At 37.1% G+C, this 16,383-nt stretch overlaps 2 long non-coding RNA genes across 2 annotated transcripts; both read right to left on the minus strand.

Annotated features, from left to right (window-relative positions):
- Positions 1-1,148: 1,148 nt before the first annotated feature.
- Positions 1,149-1,720, minus strand: LOC309483945. Its single transcript, XR_014200680.1, has 2 exons — positions 1,602-1,720; positions 1,149-1,494 (listed from the first exon to the last, which is right to left on the minus strand). It is a non-coding gene; the product is annotated as an uncharacterized lncRNA (long non-coding RNA).
- Positions 1,721-3,202: 1,482 nt separating this feature from the next.
- On the minus strand, positions 3,203-5,148 carry LOC309484061. The gene is made up of 3 exons (XR_014200721.1): positions 4,632-5,148; positions 4,493-4,546; positions 3,203-3,995 (listed from the first exon to the last, which is right to left on the minus strand). It is a non-coding gene; the product is annotated as an uncharacterized lncRNA (long non-coding RNA).
- Positions 5,149-16,383: the final 11,235 nt, after the last annotated feature.

Raw genomic sequence — 16,383 nt, forward strand, 5'->3', positions numbered from 1 at the left:
AAGAGATCTCATAAAAAGCCAAGTGTCACACAATCATAACTGACAGATATGCATTTGTATGCACTAGATTTGGTATTTGTTCAAAGGTTACATGCAATTTGTAGGATGGTTTGTATTTATTTGTGAAGTATTATCTTGGCTCATTTATTTATATTTGTAAAACACAATACATATTTGTTACTTCACTGCATTTTCACTCAAACTGACCTTTGTACTTGCACATTGCTTTCTGTTTGTTTGCGAGTCGAGTTTTCCTTTGCAAAGCAGATCGAGTTTGTTTGCAAAATGCTGGATTTGTTTGTTTAATTATGGCACATAATTCACTCCATAGCTTTGGTGGCCATGGGTCTGTTGAAAGCGCTATATAAATGCAGTCCATTTACCATTTACCAATTGTGAGTTTATATCAAGCTATTCTGAGGGAAAAAAAAAAGTCTGAATTGTGTGATAAAAAAAGTAGCAATTATCTTCTAAATTGTTTTATTCCATGGCGGAAACAAGCTTTTATTAATGTAGGATGGTTTCTATGCAACATTTTATAAATGAGGCCCCACGACACATACACTAGTACTGTACTGTAGCTAAAATGGGCTCTTTTAGGTCTACAGTACCATTCACTGCATGAAAATTGGGATTTCCGACCCCGTAAACGGCCGTAAATCTCCCTAATTTTCGGCAGTTAACGACAATTTACAGCCTGTGAACGTCGCGTTTGTCTGTGCCGAATATTGTCGGAATCGAACCATGACGTATGCAGAGCGCTCGCGCCGGAGGTGTGAATGGCTCTAATTACCATATGAATAGCAGCTCCCGCCAGAGAAAGGCTTGAATTTCCTCACTCACTATTGGTTGAACCCACGTGGTTTAAACAAGAAAATTCACTCGTGATTGGTTGGCAGATCTGTTACTATTGGTCACCCTCGCTCATTATAAATTAAAAAAATTATAATATTCATATAAATAATAATATATAAATTATTTTTTTATATTCATAAATTCAAAAAATTATATTTATATCAATTATTTTTTTATATTCATAATATGCTATTCTGTGCTATATTCATGTCATTGATAACCCATGGACTACACTATTATTACCATCAAGGACATGAATTTATAAAGGAAAGGAAAATTTGCCAGGGACATGCTGTTTATTCAAAGAAAGAGCTTTATTAGCACAAACACAAAACAATATACACCTATGTACAAAGCATAGATCATCTGCACACACAACAAATTGGAAGCTCAGTGTCTGTTTTCATCTTCGGAGCTGTAGGTGACTAGCAGCGTTCTCTCTGAATTCGATCCACTTTGAAAACGTCTGTGGTGCGTTGCCCTGTATTTAGGAGTCGCCTCTAATCTCGACTGCAGCGTAGCACAGAGCTCTGTGAGCTCCTGGCTGGTGGTTGAACTTCATCGGACATCAGATCTATGGTGGCGCACTTCCAAATGCCCACGTCATCCTCACCTAGCACACCGTCTCGCTTCTAGCAGCTGTAAAAACAACCAATACAGACAATCAGTACTGTGATGCACTGTGTATGGACACAAAACATCTATTAATGCACGTGAAAAATAGTCACATTGACTAAAAATCTTACCCTCTTTCTTCTCGCTCGACTCCGAGCTGAACTCTTCACAGCTTCGGCCTGCAATGCCAGATCTGGTTGTTTGTACCTGAAGCTCCTGCGTACTGTCTCATAGTACGTCTTATAGGCAGCTGGAAAACAATTAAATGAGAGTGATATGAATAAAAACAATGCAAGTCACAGTAAAATGAAACAAGGAGAAAATAGTAAAAGTTACTTACAATGTCGTCATGATCAGCGTCTGGACTTGCAGACATAGCTCTGAGTAAATGTGAGGTTACGCCCTCGTTATGAGGCGAGGTTACTCTATGGAAACAAAATGTATGATTAAGATCGTAAACTATAACGGATCTATTTTCTTATACAAGAGAATGAAAACATAGTCTTTGAATCTTACCTTTAAAATGTTTGTAAGTTTTTATGAAATTAAAAAAATAAAAGAATGTAAGATTCTTTTATTTATTTATTTTTACCTTGCTCCAGTTCGTAGCGCCCACAATTTGTCTCAGAGTTGTGAAGATGACATACTGCTTCCTGTAAATTACAGGATTATTTACAATTATTAACCAAATAATAGCCATCACTCCCATGACCTCTTGCTTTATGATGAAATCATGAAAAACTGAATATTCTTACATTTCACAAAGGCCTGACAAAATACAAAAGTGACCGATGAGATGAATGAGGCTCATGAAATGTAACAAAATAAAATACAAAATACTGATGTGAAAAATGTATTTAAATAAAATACAAGTAATTAGTATTTTGAAAATACAAAAAAACTCCCACAATAATCTTAAAGGGTTAGTTCACCTAAAAATGAAAGTTCTGTCAGTAATTACTCTCCCTCATGTTGTTCCAACCCCGTAAGACCTTCGTTCATCTTCGGAACACAAATTAAGATATATTTGATTAAATCTGAGAGCTGGATCACTCCTCCATAGGCTTCTAAGACACTATAACTTGCTGGCCAAGAAAATGTATTAAAGACATCGTTAATATAGTCCAAGTGACTCCAGTGCCTCAATCTTAAGTTTAAAAAGCGACGAGAATACTTTTTGTGCGCAAAAAAACAACAAAAATAACTACTTTATTCCACTATTCATTTCCTTCTCTCTGGGCCTCGAGTAAGTTCACGTAGTGTTTTAGCGCAGCGCGTCTGTGTTGCACGTCACCACGTATCACACACATGACCAGCGTCGGCCAATAGTGAGCCTACGTGTGACGTACAACACAGACGCGCTGCGCTAAAACACTACGTGAACCAACTCAAGGCCCAGAGAGAAGGAAATGAATAGTGGAATAAAGTCGTTTTTTTTTTTTTTTTTTTTTTTTCGCACAAATCTTTGTGCATCCTGGACATTGCCATTGCCAACATCAGACCGAAAATATGGCAAAATCATTTACATGGTGATAAACATATGGTGATTTTTCTTAAGTATTTAAGTATTTGAAATACTCTAAATACACTCCCTCAAAATATTTTGTTACAAACTACATTTTATTTTTTTCACAACTGCAAAATACAAATTACAAAATACACTAAAGTAATTAAATACGTATTTAAAATACATTTAATTGAAATACTGCCCATGTCTGAGCACACCCTGACGTGCACCTCTCCCAAAATGTAACAATGCGTCAATTTTACGTGGACGGAAGCGCTGTGATTGGTCTAGAACGCCTCCCTCGGGTTTCACAGGCTTCTTTCTGCATGTGTAGTTGTGCGTCAACAGGGACAACAATGCAGAAGTATAAATGAAACAGTGTAGCCTATAGCGTAGAGGCTCGGGCTTCGGTCTGACGCAAAAGTATAAATCAGCCTTAAAGGATTAGTTCACCTCAAAATGAAAATTTCCTGATAATTTACTCACACTGAGTGACAAGATATCCATGTCTGTCTTTCCTCAGTGGAAAATAAATTAAGTTTAAGGAAAACATTTCCATATTTTTAATGGCATATACTTTAATGGCAACCAAAGATCTCAATGTTCCAAGACGGTTCAAATGTCCGTCTCAATGCAGCTTCAGAGTCTCTACACAATCCCAGTCGAGAAATCAGGTTCTTATCTAGCAAAACCATCTGTCATTTTCTAAAATTATATATACACATTTACGTATTTTTTAAACAATTGTTTGTCTTGTGCTAGTCTGCTGGCATTACAGAAATTTGAACCTTCTTTGAACATTGGGATTGTTGGTTGCCATTAAAGTCCAATCTCTGTAGAAAAATACTGAAATGTTATTCCTCAAAACTAAATTTATTTTCCACTGAAAAAAGAAATAAAGGTTGGGGCAACAGATAAAGTGAATACTCACTGGAAATTTCCTTGCGCTGAAATCTGGCTGCACATTTCTCCGAGTCAGAGAAGGCTTCCACAAGACATTCAAAGTTTGACTTAGAGTCTGAAACACATGAGTCAGCCAGTAAGTACGGTCATGTTGCCTATACTAAATTAATAATGAAATACTGGAGTCATTACTACGCTTAATTAAGAGTGAGAAGAACCTACTCATCTTGAATGGACCAAAAAAAGCGAATGTTTTAGTTTCATCTTTCCATAGAACGTTTGAAAAGTAACTGACACTACTGGAACTTCAAACGGGCAGAGGGACGACCAGACTCTGACCATAGACCGCGACCATAGACCGCTGCCCGTTTGAAGGTCCAGTAGTGTCAGTTACTTTTCAAACGTTCTATGGAAAGATGAGACAAAAACATTCGCTTTTTTTGTCCATTCAAGATGAGTAGGTTCTCACTCTTAATTAAGCGGCTTAAATAACTCTGACCAGCACTGTATATATTTAAAATAGATTATTCACAAGCAGTAAAAAACTACTTGTCTTGAATGGAGTGTGACTTTGTGCAGAGCAATGTTTTGTGCAGGGGGAAAAGTACTTACCAGGAGTGGACATTTCACTGCCAGGATGCTCCACTTGGCTAGACATGGCACAATCTTTATTAGATAAAACACATGAATAAGCCTGTGACTTATGTTGTACACAACACAATATTATGTTTAAGTTGTCATCAGTACTCACCAGTATTGTGCAACATGCTGGTGTCCTCAATGGGCTGCAGCTTCCTTCGTACATTATTGAAGGGGGTAACGTTATATCTTGACGCTTATACAGAGGTAATGTAAAATAAAATATATAAAGTTAAAGAATTTAATTTTTAAACTGCAATTATAAATTAAGAGAAAACGATTTTTTTTTTGTGTGCTTCCTCGTAACGTTAAGTTAACGTTAGATCTAATCACCTCATCGTCCTTCTCCTCTGCCTGGTAACGTTGTTACGTTAGGTGTCACATTCACGACGCACATTTATAAATTAGACAATTCACCTTTAAACCCACCTTGCATCATCTGTGAACCCCGTAGCAAGCTGCTATATGGACAAGCTAACTTAGTTAGCAAAGAGCTAAGTTAGCCAGTCAGACTCAGAACTCTATGCCATGCTGCTATCGGTTTACGTGCAGTTTAGTATCCCAAATTGACATATTCTCTCGTGTACAGCTAAAATAACATGGGATCTGAACATGAACCATGAGTAGCAAGCTAACTAAAAAAATTAAAATAAAAAGCGCCAAAAGCTAACGCCATGATTGCCGTGAAAACTGCTGACACCATTGCCCATTCGCGGCTGCTGTAACCATAAAAGATTTACAAGTTGAAGTTTAAGACAATAACGCTAAACTACCTAAGACTATACGTACACAATGGACATTGAATTCATTAGGTTGACCGAACATACATTCAATTTAGAGGAAACGATGAGTTCACCACGGTTCACCAGCAATGCAGTCTCTGCAATGTTACCATCATTTAGGAATGTTTGAACCAACCACGTGCAGTGATATCTTGTCATGGGTAGGCTTGCAATTCTGACTTTATAACATGCAATTGCGACTTTATTTCACGCAATTCTGACTTTATATCTCGCAATTATAAAACGCAATTGCGACTTTATATCTTGCAATTCTGAGAAATAATGACGGAATTGCGAGATGTAAACTCGCAATTGTGAGATAAAAGGTCGCAATTATCTTTTAAAATGTTTTATTCTGTGGCGGAAACAAGCTTCCATACCTCCCATCCATCCTCCCTGACGCGTACCGTTACGGTAGGGCCGGCCCAGCTATCGGTAGGCGCCGGCGGTGCCGCGGCGGTAGCCTTCCTGAGAAATACTCATATTTCTCATATTTCAGAAATACTCATACTGAGAAATATACTGTTCCTTGCAGTATTCTTGTATTTGTCCAGACAAAAACAACTAAAGGTTGGTTGTGTCATTTCTTCACCACTTCCATCATCAAACAAAAATTACTGTTTTAAAATTCTCTTTCAACCAGCGCTAACTTGCTAATCTACCAGCACTAACAGCGAATTTGGCCAGATCCCCCAAACACCAACATTTTCAGTTCAGTCCCATTATGATGAATATATTCCAGTAGATTTAATAATGTATTTCAACATTCAATTTTCTACATTAAATTGTTGTTTAACTATTTGAGCTTTTGCAAATCTGTCTAAGAAAAGGATGAATTCATGCAGAAGAACAGGTCACAATTGAAAGTATTTGCAAGAGAATGTGCTCATTTGTATTAAATCCCTCAGATAAAAACACAGCCTGCAAATTATATTTGGAATAAAAATAAATATGAGCATATTTTTGTTTCCCCATCCAGCTCCAGGAGACAGTGTCTCTTGCTAGATTAAAAAAAAAAAAAAAATCTTTCCTCCTAAATCCATTTTACTATGCAGATGATAGTTTTATCCTAATGGAAAAACCATTAGGGTAAATATTATGCAAACGAAGTGGCCCATTTCTCTCAACTCCGTTCACGGCCTCAGGGTTTGATAATGAGCTTCCATGTTTTCACAGAATGACAATTAGCTAACACATCTGAAGGATGCATGCAAGGCATATGCAAAGTTATAACACAACTGCAAGGTCTGCAAATAAATCCTGCTCATTCACCTTAGACTGTTGGGAATTTCTGGGAAATTCTGGGGAAAAGATATATATCTTTAGCAGCTTGGCTCATCACTGAAGAGAGTTAGCATGCCATGTTCACTATATAAATGTATGCATGAATCATGTAATATACTGACAGCTAGTCCCTGCATGCCACTACTCCCTTACGTTGCATAAGACTTTGTAATTTTATGAGATGTTGCATGATGTTTGGGGACGCAAATTATGACTTTCCAGTGTTATATGGAAATCATTGTCATTGAGATTTACATTCCAATTTTCTTAGTAAATTGTATAAGCAGACAGGTCAGATTCTAACACAATGTGTTCTCAGACAGGTTTGGCCAATCAACTAATAAAAGGACAGTACTCTTCTAAAAATTATAATTATAGTTGTCTACCTGAAACAAGTAGTCAGTAATTCCAGTCTTACTTCCTGCTCAAACCTACATAGATTTGCATGACTATGGTTTTCATTGGCTGCCCACAAATAATGCCTACTTTGACTCGCCTTCAAACAGTGTTGTTGTAGCTGAGGCCTGAGAGAGTTTGGTTCCTGCTATCGACATTGTCAAGAAGATGCTGTTTTCAGTGCTGCGAATGCAGATCCACTTTGCTGCACTTCCTGAGGATAAGGAATTTACACTGGAACTATACACTGGAATATCCCAAATTAAATGTCCCACATTAGACCTCGGTGAGTTCCAGGCAATCTGAAGTCACGTTCACATGTTGGCTTTATTTGTCTCCAAAGGGAAATTTATCTTGGGAAAAGTGCTACAGTATTACTCTGACCATACAATAACAACTAAGCAAACAACACAGTTAAAACATAAAAAACATACATTAAAACACAACAGTGTATAAACATAAAACACAAGATATGTAAAGTGATTAACACAGTAAAGTGCTAATGTGCTATAGGTGTGTTGTTCTTGGTCATATTCAGCAGTTTTATCGAGGCAGGAAAAAATGAAAGCTTCTGTCTATTATTTTTACAGATTGACATTCTTTCCCGATGGCAATGGGATTCCAATGGCTGGTATTCGCTTAAAAGAGGATGTTCGGAGTCAATACTTATACTCATTGCTCTTCTCTTCACTGCCTCTTTGTATAAAGTCTGTATGGGTTCATATTGTTTTATTCTTATGATTTTCATGGCTTTTTTTGTGGATATGGGCCAATTTATTTTTCAATTGAACAGACAAATTTCCAACCCAGCCTGTGATTCCATAGCGGATAAGACTTTCAAGCGTGGCTCGGTAAAAAACAAGCAAGATATGGCTACCCACCCCATACAGTCTCAGTCTTCTTCAAAAATAAAGCCTCTGTTGTAGTCGTGTGCACTGACTATCAATGTGTGTCTTCCAACAAAGAACATTGGGCCTCATTCACCAACCGTTCTTACGAAGAAATGTCTTCTTAAAGCCCACTTACGCACTTTTTACGAAGATTCTGACATTCACTAATGTTTTCTTATCTTGGATTTGTTCTTAGCTAAGAACAAAATCTACGCACACTCAATAGCACTCTTACGCACATTTGAGTGATGACAGTTTGCTCCAAATAATTGGTTACTGCATTTTATTTAATTCTACAGTCGTTTACAATGATAGTATTTTACTGTAATGTATTTCTGATCATTTGTAAAAAAAAAAAAAAAAAAAAAAAAGGCCATAGTATGCAAAGAAACACTAACACTGCCATTTTCTTTTTCAAAGTTCTTTTGGTGATCGGTGGACCACCACCGTCTGTGCGTCTTTTGGACATTCTCCAACTTTTCTTGCACACGGCCCTGAAGTGTCATGTCCTTATATGGGAATTTATGGGCCGTTTTCTTATGCTAATTAGGAACAACTGGCACGCGCTTTCAATTACGAAGACGTGGGATTCATCGATCCTAAGAACACAGGTGCAAACAATTCTGTTGTTTAAGAACATGTCATGAATCCGACGTAGACTTTTCTTAGGAAGTTTATTAAGTACAAAGTTAAGAAAATTCGGTAACACTTTATTTTACAGTGTCCTTGTTACATAATTATGTTACATGTACTTACCATAGTAATAACAGTAAATGATGCATAATTACATGCAACTAACCCTCAACAAAACCCTAATCCTACCCTAACCCTATAGTAAGTACATGTAGTTGCTTAATATTACTCAGTACTTAAATATACAATTACACTGTAACAATGGCACCTTAAAATAAAGTGTAACCGAAAATTCTTAGGAACATATTGGTGAATGAGGCCCATTGTCCATATAAAACCCCAGGTATCTATAAGATGTCACTTGCTGAATCACTGTGTCTTTAATGATCACAGACTAGTATTCAGATGCACTTCTTGGGTCACGGACCATTTCTTGTGTCTTTTTTAACACAAGACAGTGCTTGTCACACCACTGTATGAAAGTATCTATTTCACTGTGGTAGGATGGTAGGTCCATATCTTTGTGTAAGAGACTCAAAATGACAGTGTCATCAGCATATTGCATAATATAATTATAAGTATATGTGCTCCTGCAATCATTTTTGTAAAAAAAAAAAAAAAAAAGCACAGGTGATGAAACACAAACTTGTGGCAGTCCCGTGTTACTGTATCTGACTTTAGAAAGTGTTTCATTGACCCTAACCTGCTGAGTTCTGTTACTTAAAAAATAATAAAACCATTTGATTAAAAAAGCACTGACACCAATACCATACAACTTCTCTAAAAGCAGATGTGTCTGCACTGTATTAAATGCTGAACCAAACTCAACGAATACAATACGAGCATAGGCTTTAGTATTCTCAAGATGCTTAGACCCAAGATGAACAATGCTAAGAACAGCATCCTCAGTACTTCTCTTCTGCTTATAGGCAAACTGACAGGTGTCCAATAGTGACTCTACTTCTTTTTCCAGCAATGAAGGTACAATTTTCTCTAAACACTTCATGACATTTGAAGTTAGAGCCACATGGCGAAGATCATTATTTGCTCTAGCACCAGGTTTTTTAGGAATTGGTATTATGTAAGACTTTTTCCACTTTGCTGGCACAGTATGGGTCTCAAGAGATCGCTGAAATAAGGGACACCATGCTATTGCAAGCTCCTCGGCGCAGTTTTTTAACAAAAAAGCTGGTAGCCTATCTGGCCCAGTAGCCTTGTTAGTGCACAAGCACCTAAAACGGTGCTGCACATCAAGTGGGTCTACTTCCAGCCAGGGGGTGTCTTTAGTATCAGGCATTGATTGTTATATGCTATGACATTCCTATAAATCATTTTGTGCCTCAAATCTCAAATAAAAATCGTTTAGCTCATTTGCTCATTGTAAATGATCTAATGTTGTAATATTATGTTTCTTAGCAGGGTTCATGTTAGTGACCAATTGTGTTAGAAGTATAAAAACTGTTTTCCATGCATTGCCTGTGCTGTTCCTTTGCTTTTTTCAAATGGTATTTTAATTATTTCTGTGCCACTAATAGTCCTATCTTATCCCTGTTCCTAAATGCCAGTTTAAAAAATATAGGGCTTGTTGTTAGGATAAACAACAACATATTTTTTTTCTACCACATTATCTGCACAAAAAACAGCCCTTAAGTGTTTCCATGGAATCCTCTGTCCATATATTAAACGTTTTGTACTCTGGTTTACGTGACTTAAAAACTGACTATAAGGAATCAGATGTACAACATTATGATCCGAGTTGGACAGAGGGGGCTTTGACTTAGCTACATAATGGATTTTCATAATATTTGTCCAAAATGTCAGTTTTCCTTGTGTCACAGCGCACAAATTGTTCAAAACCCGCTAACACAGTTTCTAGCTTGTTTGAAATCACCCAGAAAGAAAATAGTAAGCGCTGAATATTGCTAAATTACTCAATATTTACTCTAACCATGTCTGTGTGTCTACATGCCCATTTCTATATACATAATCTTACACCAAATTCCGTGCTGTCTAGAATGCAGCATTATTAAGGGTAATGATCACAGTATGCACGTCGGCTGAGGTGTGTGTGAGGTTGAACATTCCATGAAGATTGAAATGGCAGTAAAAATTGCCACTAGAGAAGAGAGGTACAATTTAACCAGCTGTGTTCATCTGATGTTAGATTGTTTATGTGTTCACAACATGTTTAAATGATCAGATGTAAAAAAAGTGTCCCATGTGATGTTATATATAAGCATTAGTTCGAGTTATCAAAGTTTATTTGAATGATGTTAATGAGTGAATAGTGTTCTGCGTGAGATGGTGGCGGGGCCGTCCCAATTCGAAGGGTCCTTTGAATGCAGCCTACAAATGCGTACCTCATTTCGGGCCACGGAAGATAGAACGAGTGGATCCTTCGCAGCCTAGCCTATCCCAAAAATAATTGTGCCTGACTGGATTTTTTGAAAGATATCTATTATGAGAACATTTTACGTGTTTTTTGACCTTGGATGCATGTAAACCTATTGTAGGACACCTCAAAATCAAAATTGGGAACCTGTTGAACAGCATAATAGGGGCACTTTAATGGTGTTGCTCAAACTGCTTGACCATTTTTCAGTTTTTTAAATCTTTAAAACATTTTGAAACATTTAAAGAATGTGTTGCTATTCAACACAGCATGGGCCCTTACTTTTCAAACCTAAATAGAAGTATGTGACTCAAGCTACATTTCTGCAAAACTGCAAATACATACATTTCTCCTCAGTTTCCTAACAAAACTACCACTAGTAGCAATAAAAGGCCAACATTTTTTGTTCCTTTTCACACAAATTATGATTTCAACCACAGAGTATCAATTAATAAAGACTTATTTTCATTTAGTTAAAGACTTAGTTGTGGACTGAAAACACTTTTACCATAATTTCTAAAATAATACAGTTTGACGTTTGCACACTTGCAGGTACACTTCAGAAGAGCTCAAAGCCTCAGCTGGTAGGTTAAAACAGCATGCCTGCTTCATCAAATTAGTTTTTCTCTCACGTTTGCTTTTGCTAACACTATCGGCTTTTAAGGTAGGGTTAAGTGTAGGGGGAACATTAACCTTTTAGAACCACTCAACGCACGTTTTATTTCTGAACGGCCATGACATCACTTAGAGCAACTATTTTGGTCATTTTGCCCATTCGAATGAAGTAGGACTTTGTTTGCCATTTGAAAGTGAGCTTTCTTCTTTGGTGTTGTGTCTCCTGTTAAAAAGCATCATGGTCTCTCTAGTCCTCCCCTCCCCTTTTGGAGGAAATTTTGAAATCATTGATGCAAAATGTATGCCTTTTGCCCTGAATGCTCCTAATTAAGTACCTTTATTTAATTCCTTTCAACTTTAATAAACTGGTCATGCAGTTTTTCCATGCCCTATGGGGAAGCCTATCGTCCAATTAAAGTTGCTCACCACACATCCAGAGAGCACACATGGTAGAACACAGCACTTGAGTCATGTCTCTTGCTTGAGCTCTAGCAACGTGAACTGCAAATCTAATCAGTTTACCTTTGCTCTCATAGATTATATGAACGTGAACTTGTGTTATGGCATTATAAGAGAAAATTCAGGAGGAGCATATTAATTTAATCCAGTCAATCCCAAAGCAAACTATTTATATGCAACTCCCTCGTTCCTTTAACATTTCTTCCACAATCCTTCACCTCAACCCCATCTTTATTTTCATAATTAAATATCAAGGTAAACATAGATATCTTTATCAAGCCCCTCCAGTTCGACAGCAAGAACAAAAAAAATAAACTAAAACAGTTTATCATTTGCATAGATTCATAGTAGTCTCATCAGGCAAAAACTGACTTCTGTCTTACACCACTATATCTGGAATTCTCACGTTAATCTGTAGGTGTTCATTAAACCCTTATCGTCTGTTCCTTGCATAAAGTTTGAATCACTTCGGATGATTAGGAATTTAATGCACAAGTTGAATTGACTTGAATTGAACTGACTTTTATGAAACTGTTTTGCAGTTATCTTTTCACTTTTCATTTTTACTTGACAGTAACAAACAGTGTTCACATTCATTCTACTGAAAAGAGTAGCAGGGAAGAAAAACAACAACATATTTTGTGTTCTATGGACAGACAGCATTTGAATTTTGGGTAACATTTACACATTCTGTTGACTAAAAGCAAATGCTTTATATATAGAAAGACGGTGCACTTATATTACTTATGAATGGGAGATATATGGTGGAAGTCCAGCCTTATAAATAAGAGTTTGCTGATTGGTAAAGTCATGACATCCCTGCAGCTGCTGTTATAAAAACAGTCAGTGTTCTGAGACGGGCACTTATGACTGCACATGCACATTGGCTGGTCTAGCCTGAAATATATATATATATATATATATGGGACAGTTCATGTCAGATTCTTTAGCTGATTTGAAATATGTTATTCAATTGTGAGTTCAGCAAGCAGTTTATGAGATTTCAGGATTCCCCCATTTAAAAAGATAAGACTTGGCCTGAAATAGATGCCTGGAGGCATTGCCAATATCACTGCCGAATGAGCAGACTTTCCTTGAAAGGAAATTTGCTATAAGTAGCGTTGCACCTACATGTTAAAGGGTTAGTTCACCCAAAAATGAAAATTCTGTCAGTAATTACTCACCCTCATGTTGGTCCAACCGCGTAAGACCTTCGTTCATCTTCGGAACACAAATTAAGATATTTTTGATGAAATCTGAGAGCTGATCACTTCTCCATAGGCTGCTAGGTGACCGAAACTTGCTGGCCCAGAAAAGTTATTAAAGAGATCGTTAATATAGTCCAAGTGACTACAGTGGCTCAATCTTAAGTATATCAAGCGACGAGAATACTTTTTGTGCGCAAAAACAAACAAAAATAACGACTTTATTCCACAATTCATTTCCTTCTCTCTGGGCCTCTAGTTGGTTCACGTAGTGTTTTAGCGCAGCGCGTCTGTGTTATCCGTCACCGCGTAGGCTCACTATTGGCCAACGCTGGTCATGTGTGTGATGCGTGATGACGTATAACACAGACGCGCAGCGCAAAAACACTACGTGAACCAACTAGAGGCCCAGAGAGAAGGAAATTAATTGTGGAATAAAGTCGTTATTTTTGTTTGTTTTTGCGCACAAAAAGTATTCTCGTCGCTTGATATACTTAAGATTGAGCCACTGTAGTCACTTGGACTATATTAACGATCTCTTTAATAACTTTTCTGGGCCAGCAAGTTTCGGTCACCTAGCAGCCTATGGAGAAGTGATCCAGCACTCAGATTTCATAAAAAATATCTTAATTTGTGTACCGAAGACGAACAAAGGTCTTACGGGGTTGGAACAACATGAGGGTGAGTAATTACTGACAGAATTTTCATTTTTGGGTGAACTAACCCTTTAATGCGAGTTGCATTAGAGTATTAGTAGAAGGAGTCAAAATTTGCTAAACTAACTCAAGTAAGACAAATATGCTGTGTAACACAAGAATGAACCTCACTGGTTCTTGAGGAAGCTCAAACGTGCTGTGTAACATGCGGATGGACCTCACTGGATCTTGAGGAAGCTCAAACATGCTGCGTAACACAAGAATGAACCTCATTGGATCTTGCTGAAGCTCAAACATGCTGTGTAACACAAGAATGAACCTCATTGGATCTTGCTGAAGCTCAAACATGCTGCGTAAAAAGAATGAACCTCATTGGATCTTGCTGAAGCTCAAACATGCTGCGTAACACAAGAATGAACCTCATTGGATCTTGCTGAAGCTCAAACGTGCTGCATAACACAAGAATGAACCTCATTGGATCTTGAGGAAGCTCAAAGCTCAAACGTGCTATGTAACATGAGGATGGACCTAATTAGTTCTCGTATGTCAAGCAAACATGCTTGAGCTTCTGTTTACAATAACTGATGAATGTTGATGAATGTTTATATGTAAATAAATGCATAAATATAATCTATTCATCATATAAAGCGATCAAGTCTCTTCAGAAAATTTGGACTAAACTGCTCAATTCATATGGATTAGTTTTGCGATCTCTTCATGAACTTTTTGTAGCATCACATTAGTAGTTGCGTAGCTGTCAATGGAGGGACAGAAAGCTCTCAGATTTAATCAAAAAGATCTTCATTTGTGATTTGGAACGACATGTAATTAACGACATAATTTTATTTTGTGCATGAACTACTCTTTAAACCTCTTAAAATAAAATCTTAATTGCATGGTACAGTATACTGCATCGGCTTTAATGTTTGCTGCATGGGTTGAGTTACAATCACTGACCTAAAACAGTTGCAGTCTGCTTGCTCACCCCATTATAAATACACTCGTAATGCCTTCCTATCCACATATGCAAATGATGCACATTGTTCTTAAATGCAGTTGTTTTATAGAGTGCTCTAAAGGGGTTCCAACAGTCCAGATTAATTTAATCCAGATTTCATCCCTACCTGAAAAGTAACCATTTCAGTGCAACTTTAATGAGCATCCGCATGCTTTCTAAAAAACGAATGAGGTGTTTTAGAAAGCTGAATCCTGTAACAACATATACGCAACATTTATTTAAAAGACATAAAATGACAGTGCCTTTTTAAGCACATCAGTTTGATCAATATGTGAATGTCAGCACACAAAACAAATCACCATAAGGTCTCTAAAATCAGTCTGTTGTTGAACATATCGCATTCTGAGGGAAGCCAGATATGCCAGGCATTTTATGGAGAGAAGGTTCTGGAACATCAACCCATTGATTCTGATAGACAAAAACAGCTGTCAGATATAATACCCACTGCCTTTCATCTCAAACGCACATCGCCTCTGGGATACAGAAGGTATCTTGAAGAAAACACCCTGCCAACAATAAAGGAGTTGCATGCAGCATCCAGGCAATAAGCTCATGCAAAATATGAGGGTAAGAAAAGCTAAAGGAATATGCTGTCAGACTCTGCATTTCAATCACAGTTCCGTCATGATGGATGTTTGGAATGTATATATTATTTCTGCCACCCGAATATTATCATTAATGTTGTTCTCTGTGACTTGAATAGCTGATCTTAAAGGCCACTTAAGTCCACAAGAAGCTCCTCACTGGAGACAAAAGCACTAAAAGCCGAAACATATAATATTAAACACACAATAGTAAAACCAGCTATCCATGCAGGGCTGCCTCATACCAGCCTGATCTCGATAAATACAATGCGTGCAATAGAGACGCATTTCATGAGATCGGGTTGCTCATACTGAGTTAAGAAACTTCTGAATACAATTTATTACAATACATGCTGGGTTGCGATGGGACCCCAAATAAACACAATGTGAAAGTGGCATGTAAATCTTATGAGATATTTCACAGAAAGAGCATTATGCTCTTGCCACACCTTTTGATGTCACAAGTTAACGATTTGGAGAGCTATGGTTGAGGGCAAGATTATGGATTTGCAATGACATGACATTATGGTGAGTACTGTAAATGCTGATTTAAAAAATAATTAGGTGTGAATTATTCCTGTTTATTCGTGTGACTAGTCAGAATAATTGTGTTAGCTGAAAAATGTTTTTCCATGAATTATGGATAACATACATAAGTATTTCGATAATATGCTAATCAGATTCCTAATTTAATGTCAATACAATCATATGTAATGGGTAAACTCATCAAATGTCTGTCCAATTGATAGTTCATAGAATCATTTCCTCCCTGATGACCAGCTACATCTCCATTGTGTTCATCTGTATCATCAGACTCAGACAGCATCCTTCCTGACACATAGTCTTATGTAAGATAAAAGTGAAATATAATTAAATGAATAGACAATAATTACATTAAAATGACATAGATTGAAAAAATCGAAGCATATTTGTTCTGGTAAAGAAAAGCT

This window comes from Leuciscus leuciscus, assembly GCF_965113295.1.
Source record: "Leuciscus leuciscus genome assembly, chromosome: 20".
NCBI classification, from domain to species: domain Eukaryota; kingdom Metazoa; phylum Chordata; class Actinopteri; order Cypriniformes; family Leuciscidae; genus Leuciscus; species Leuciscus leuciscus.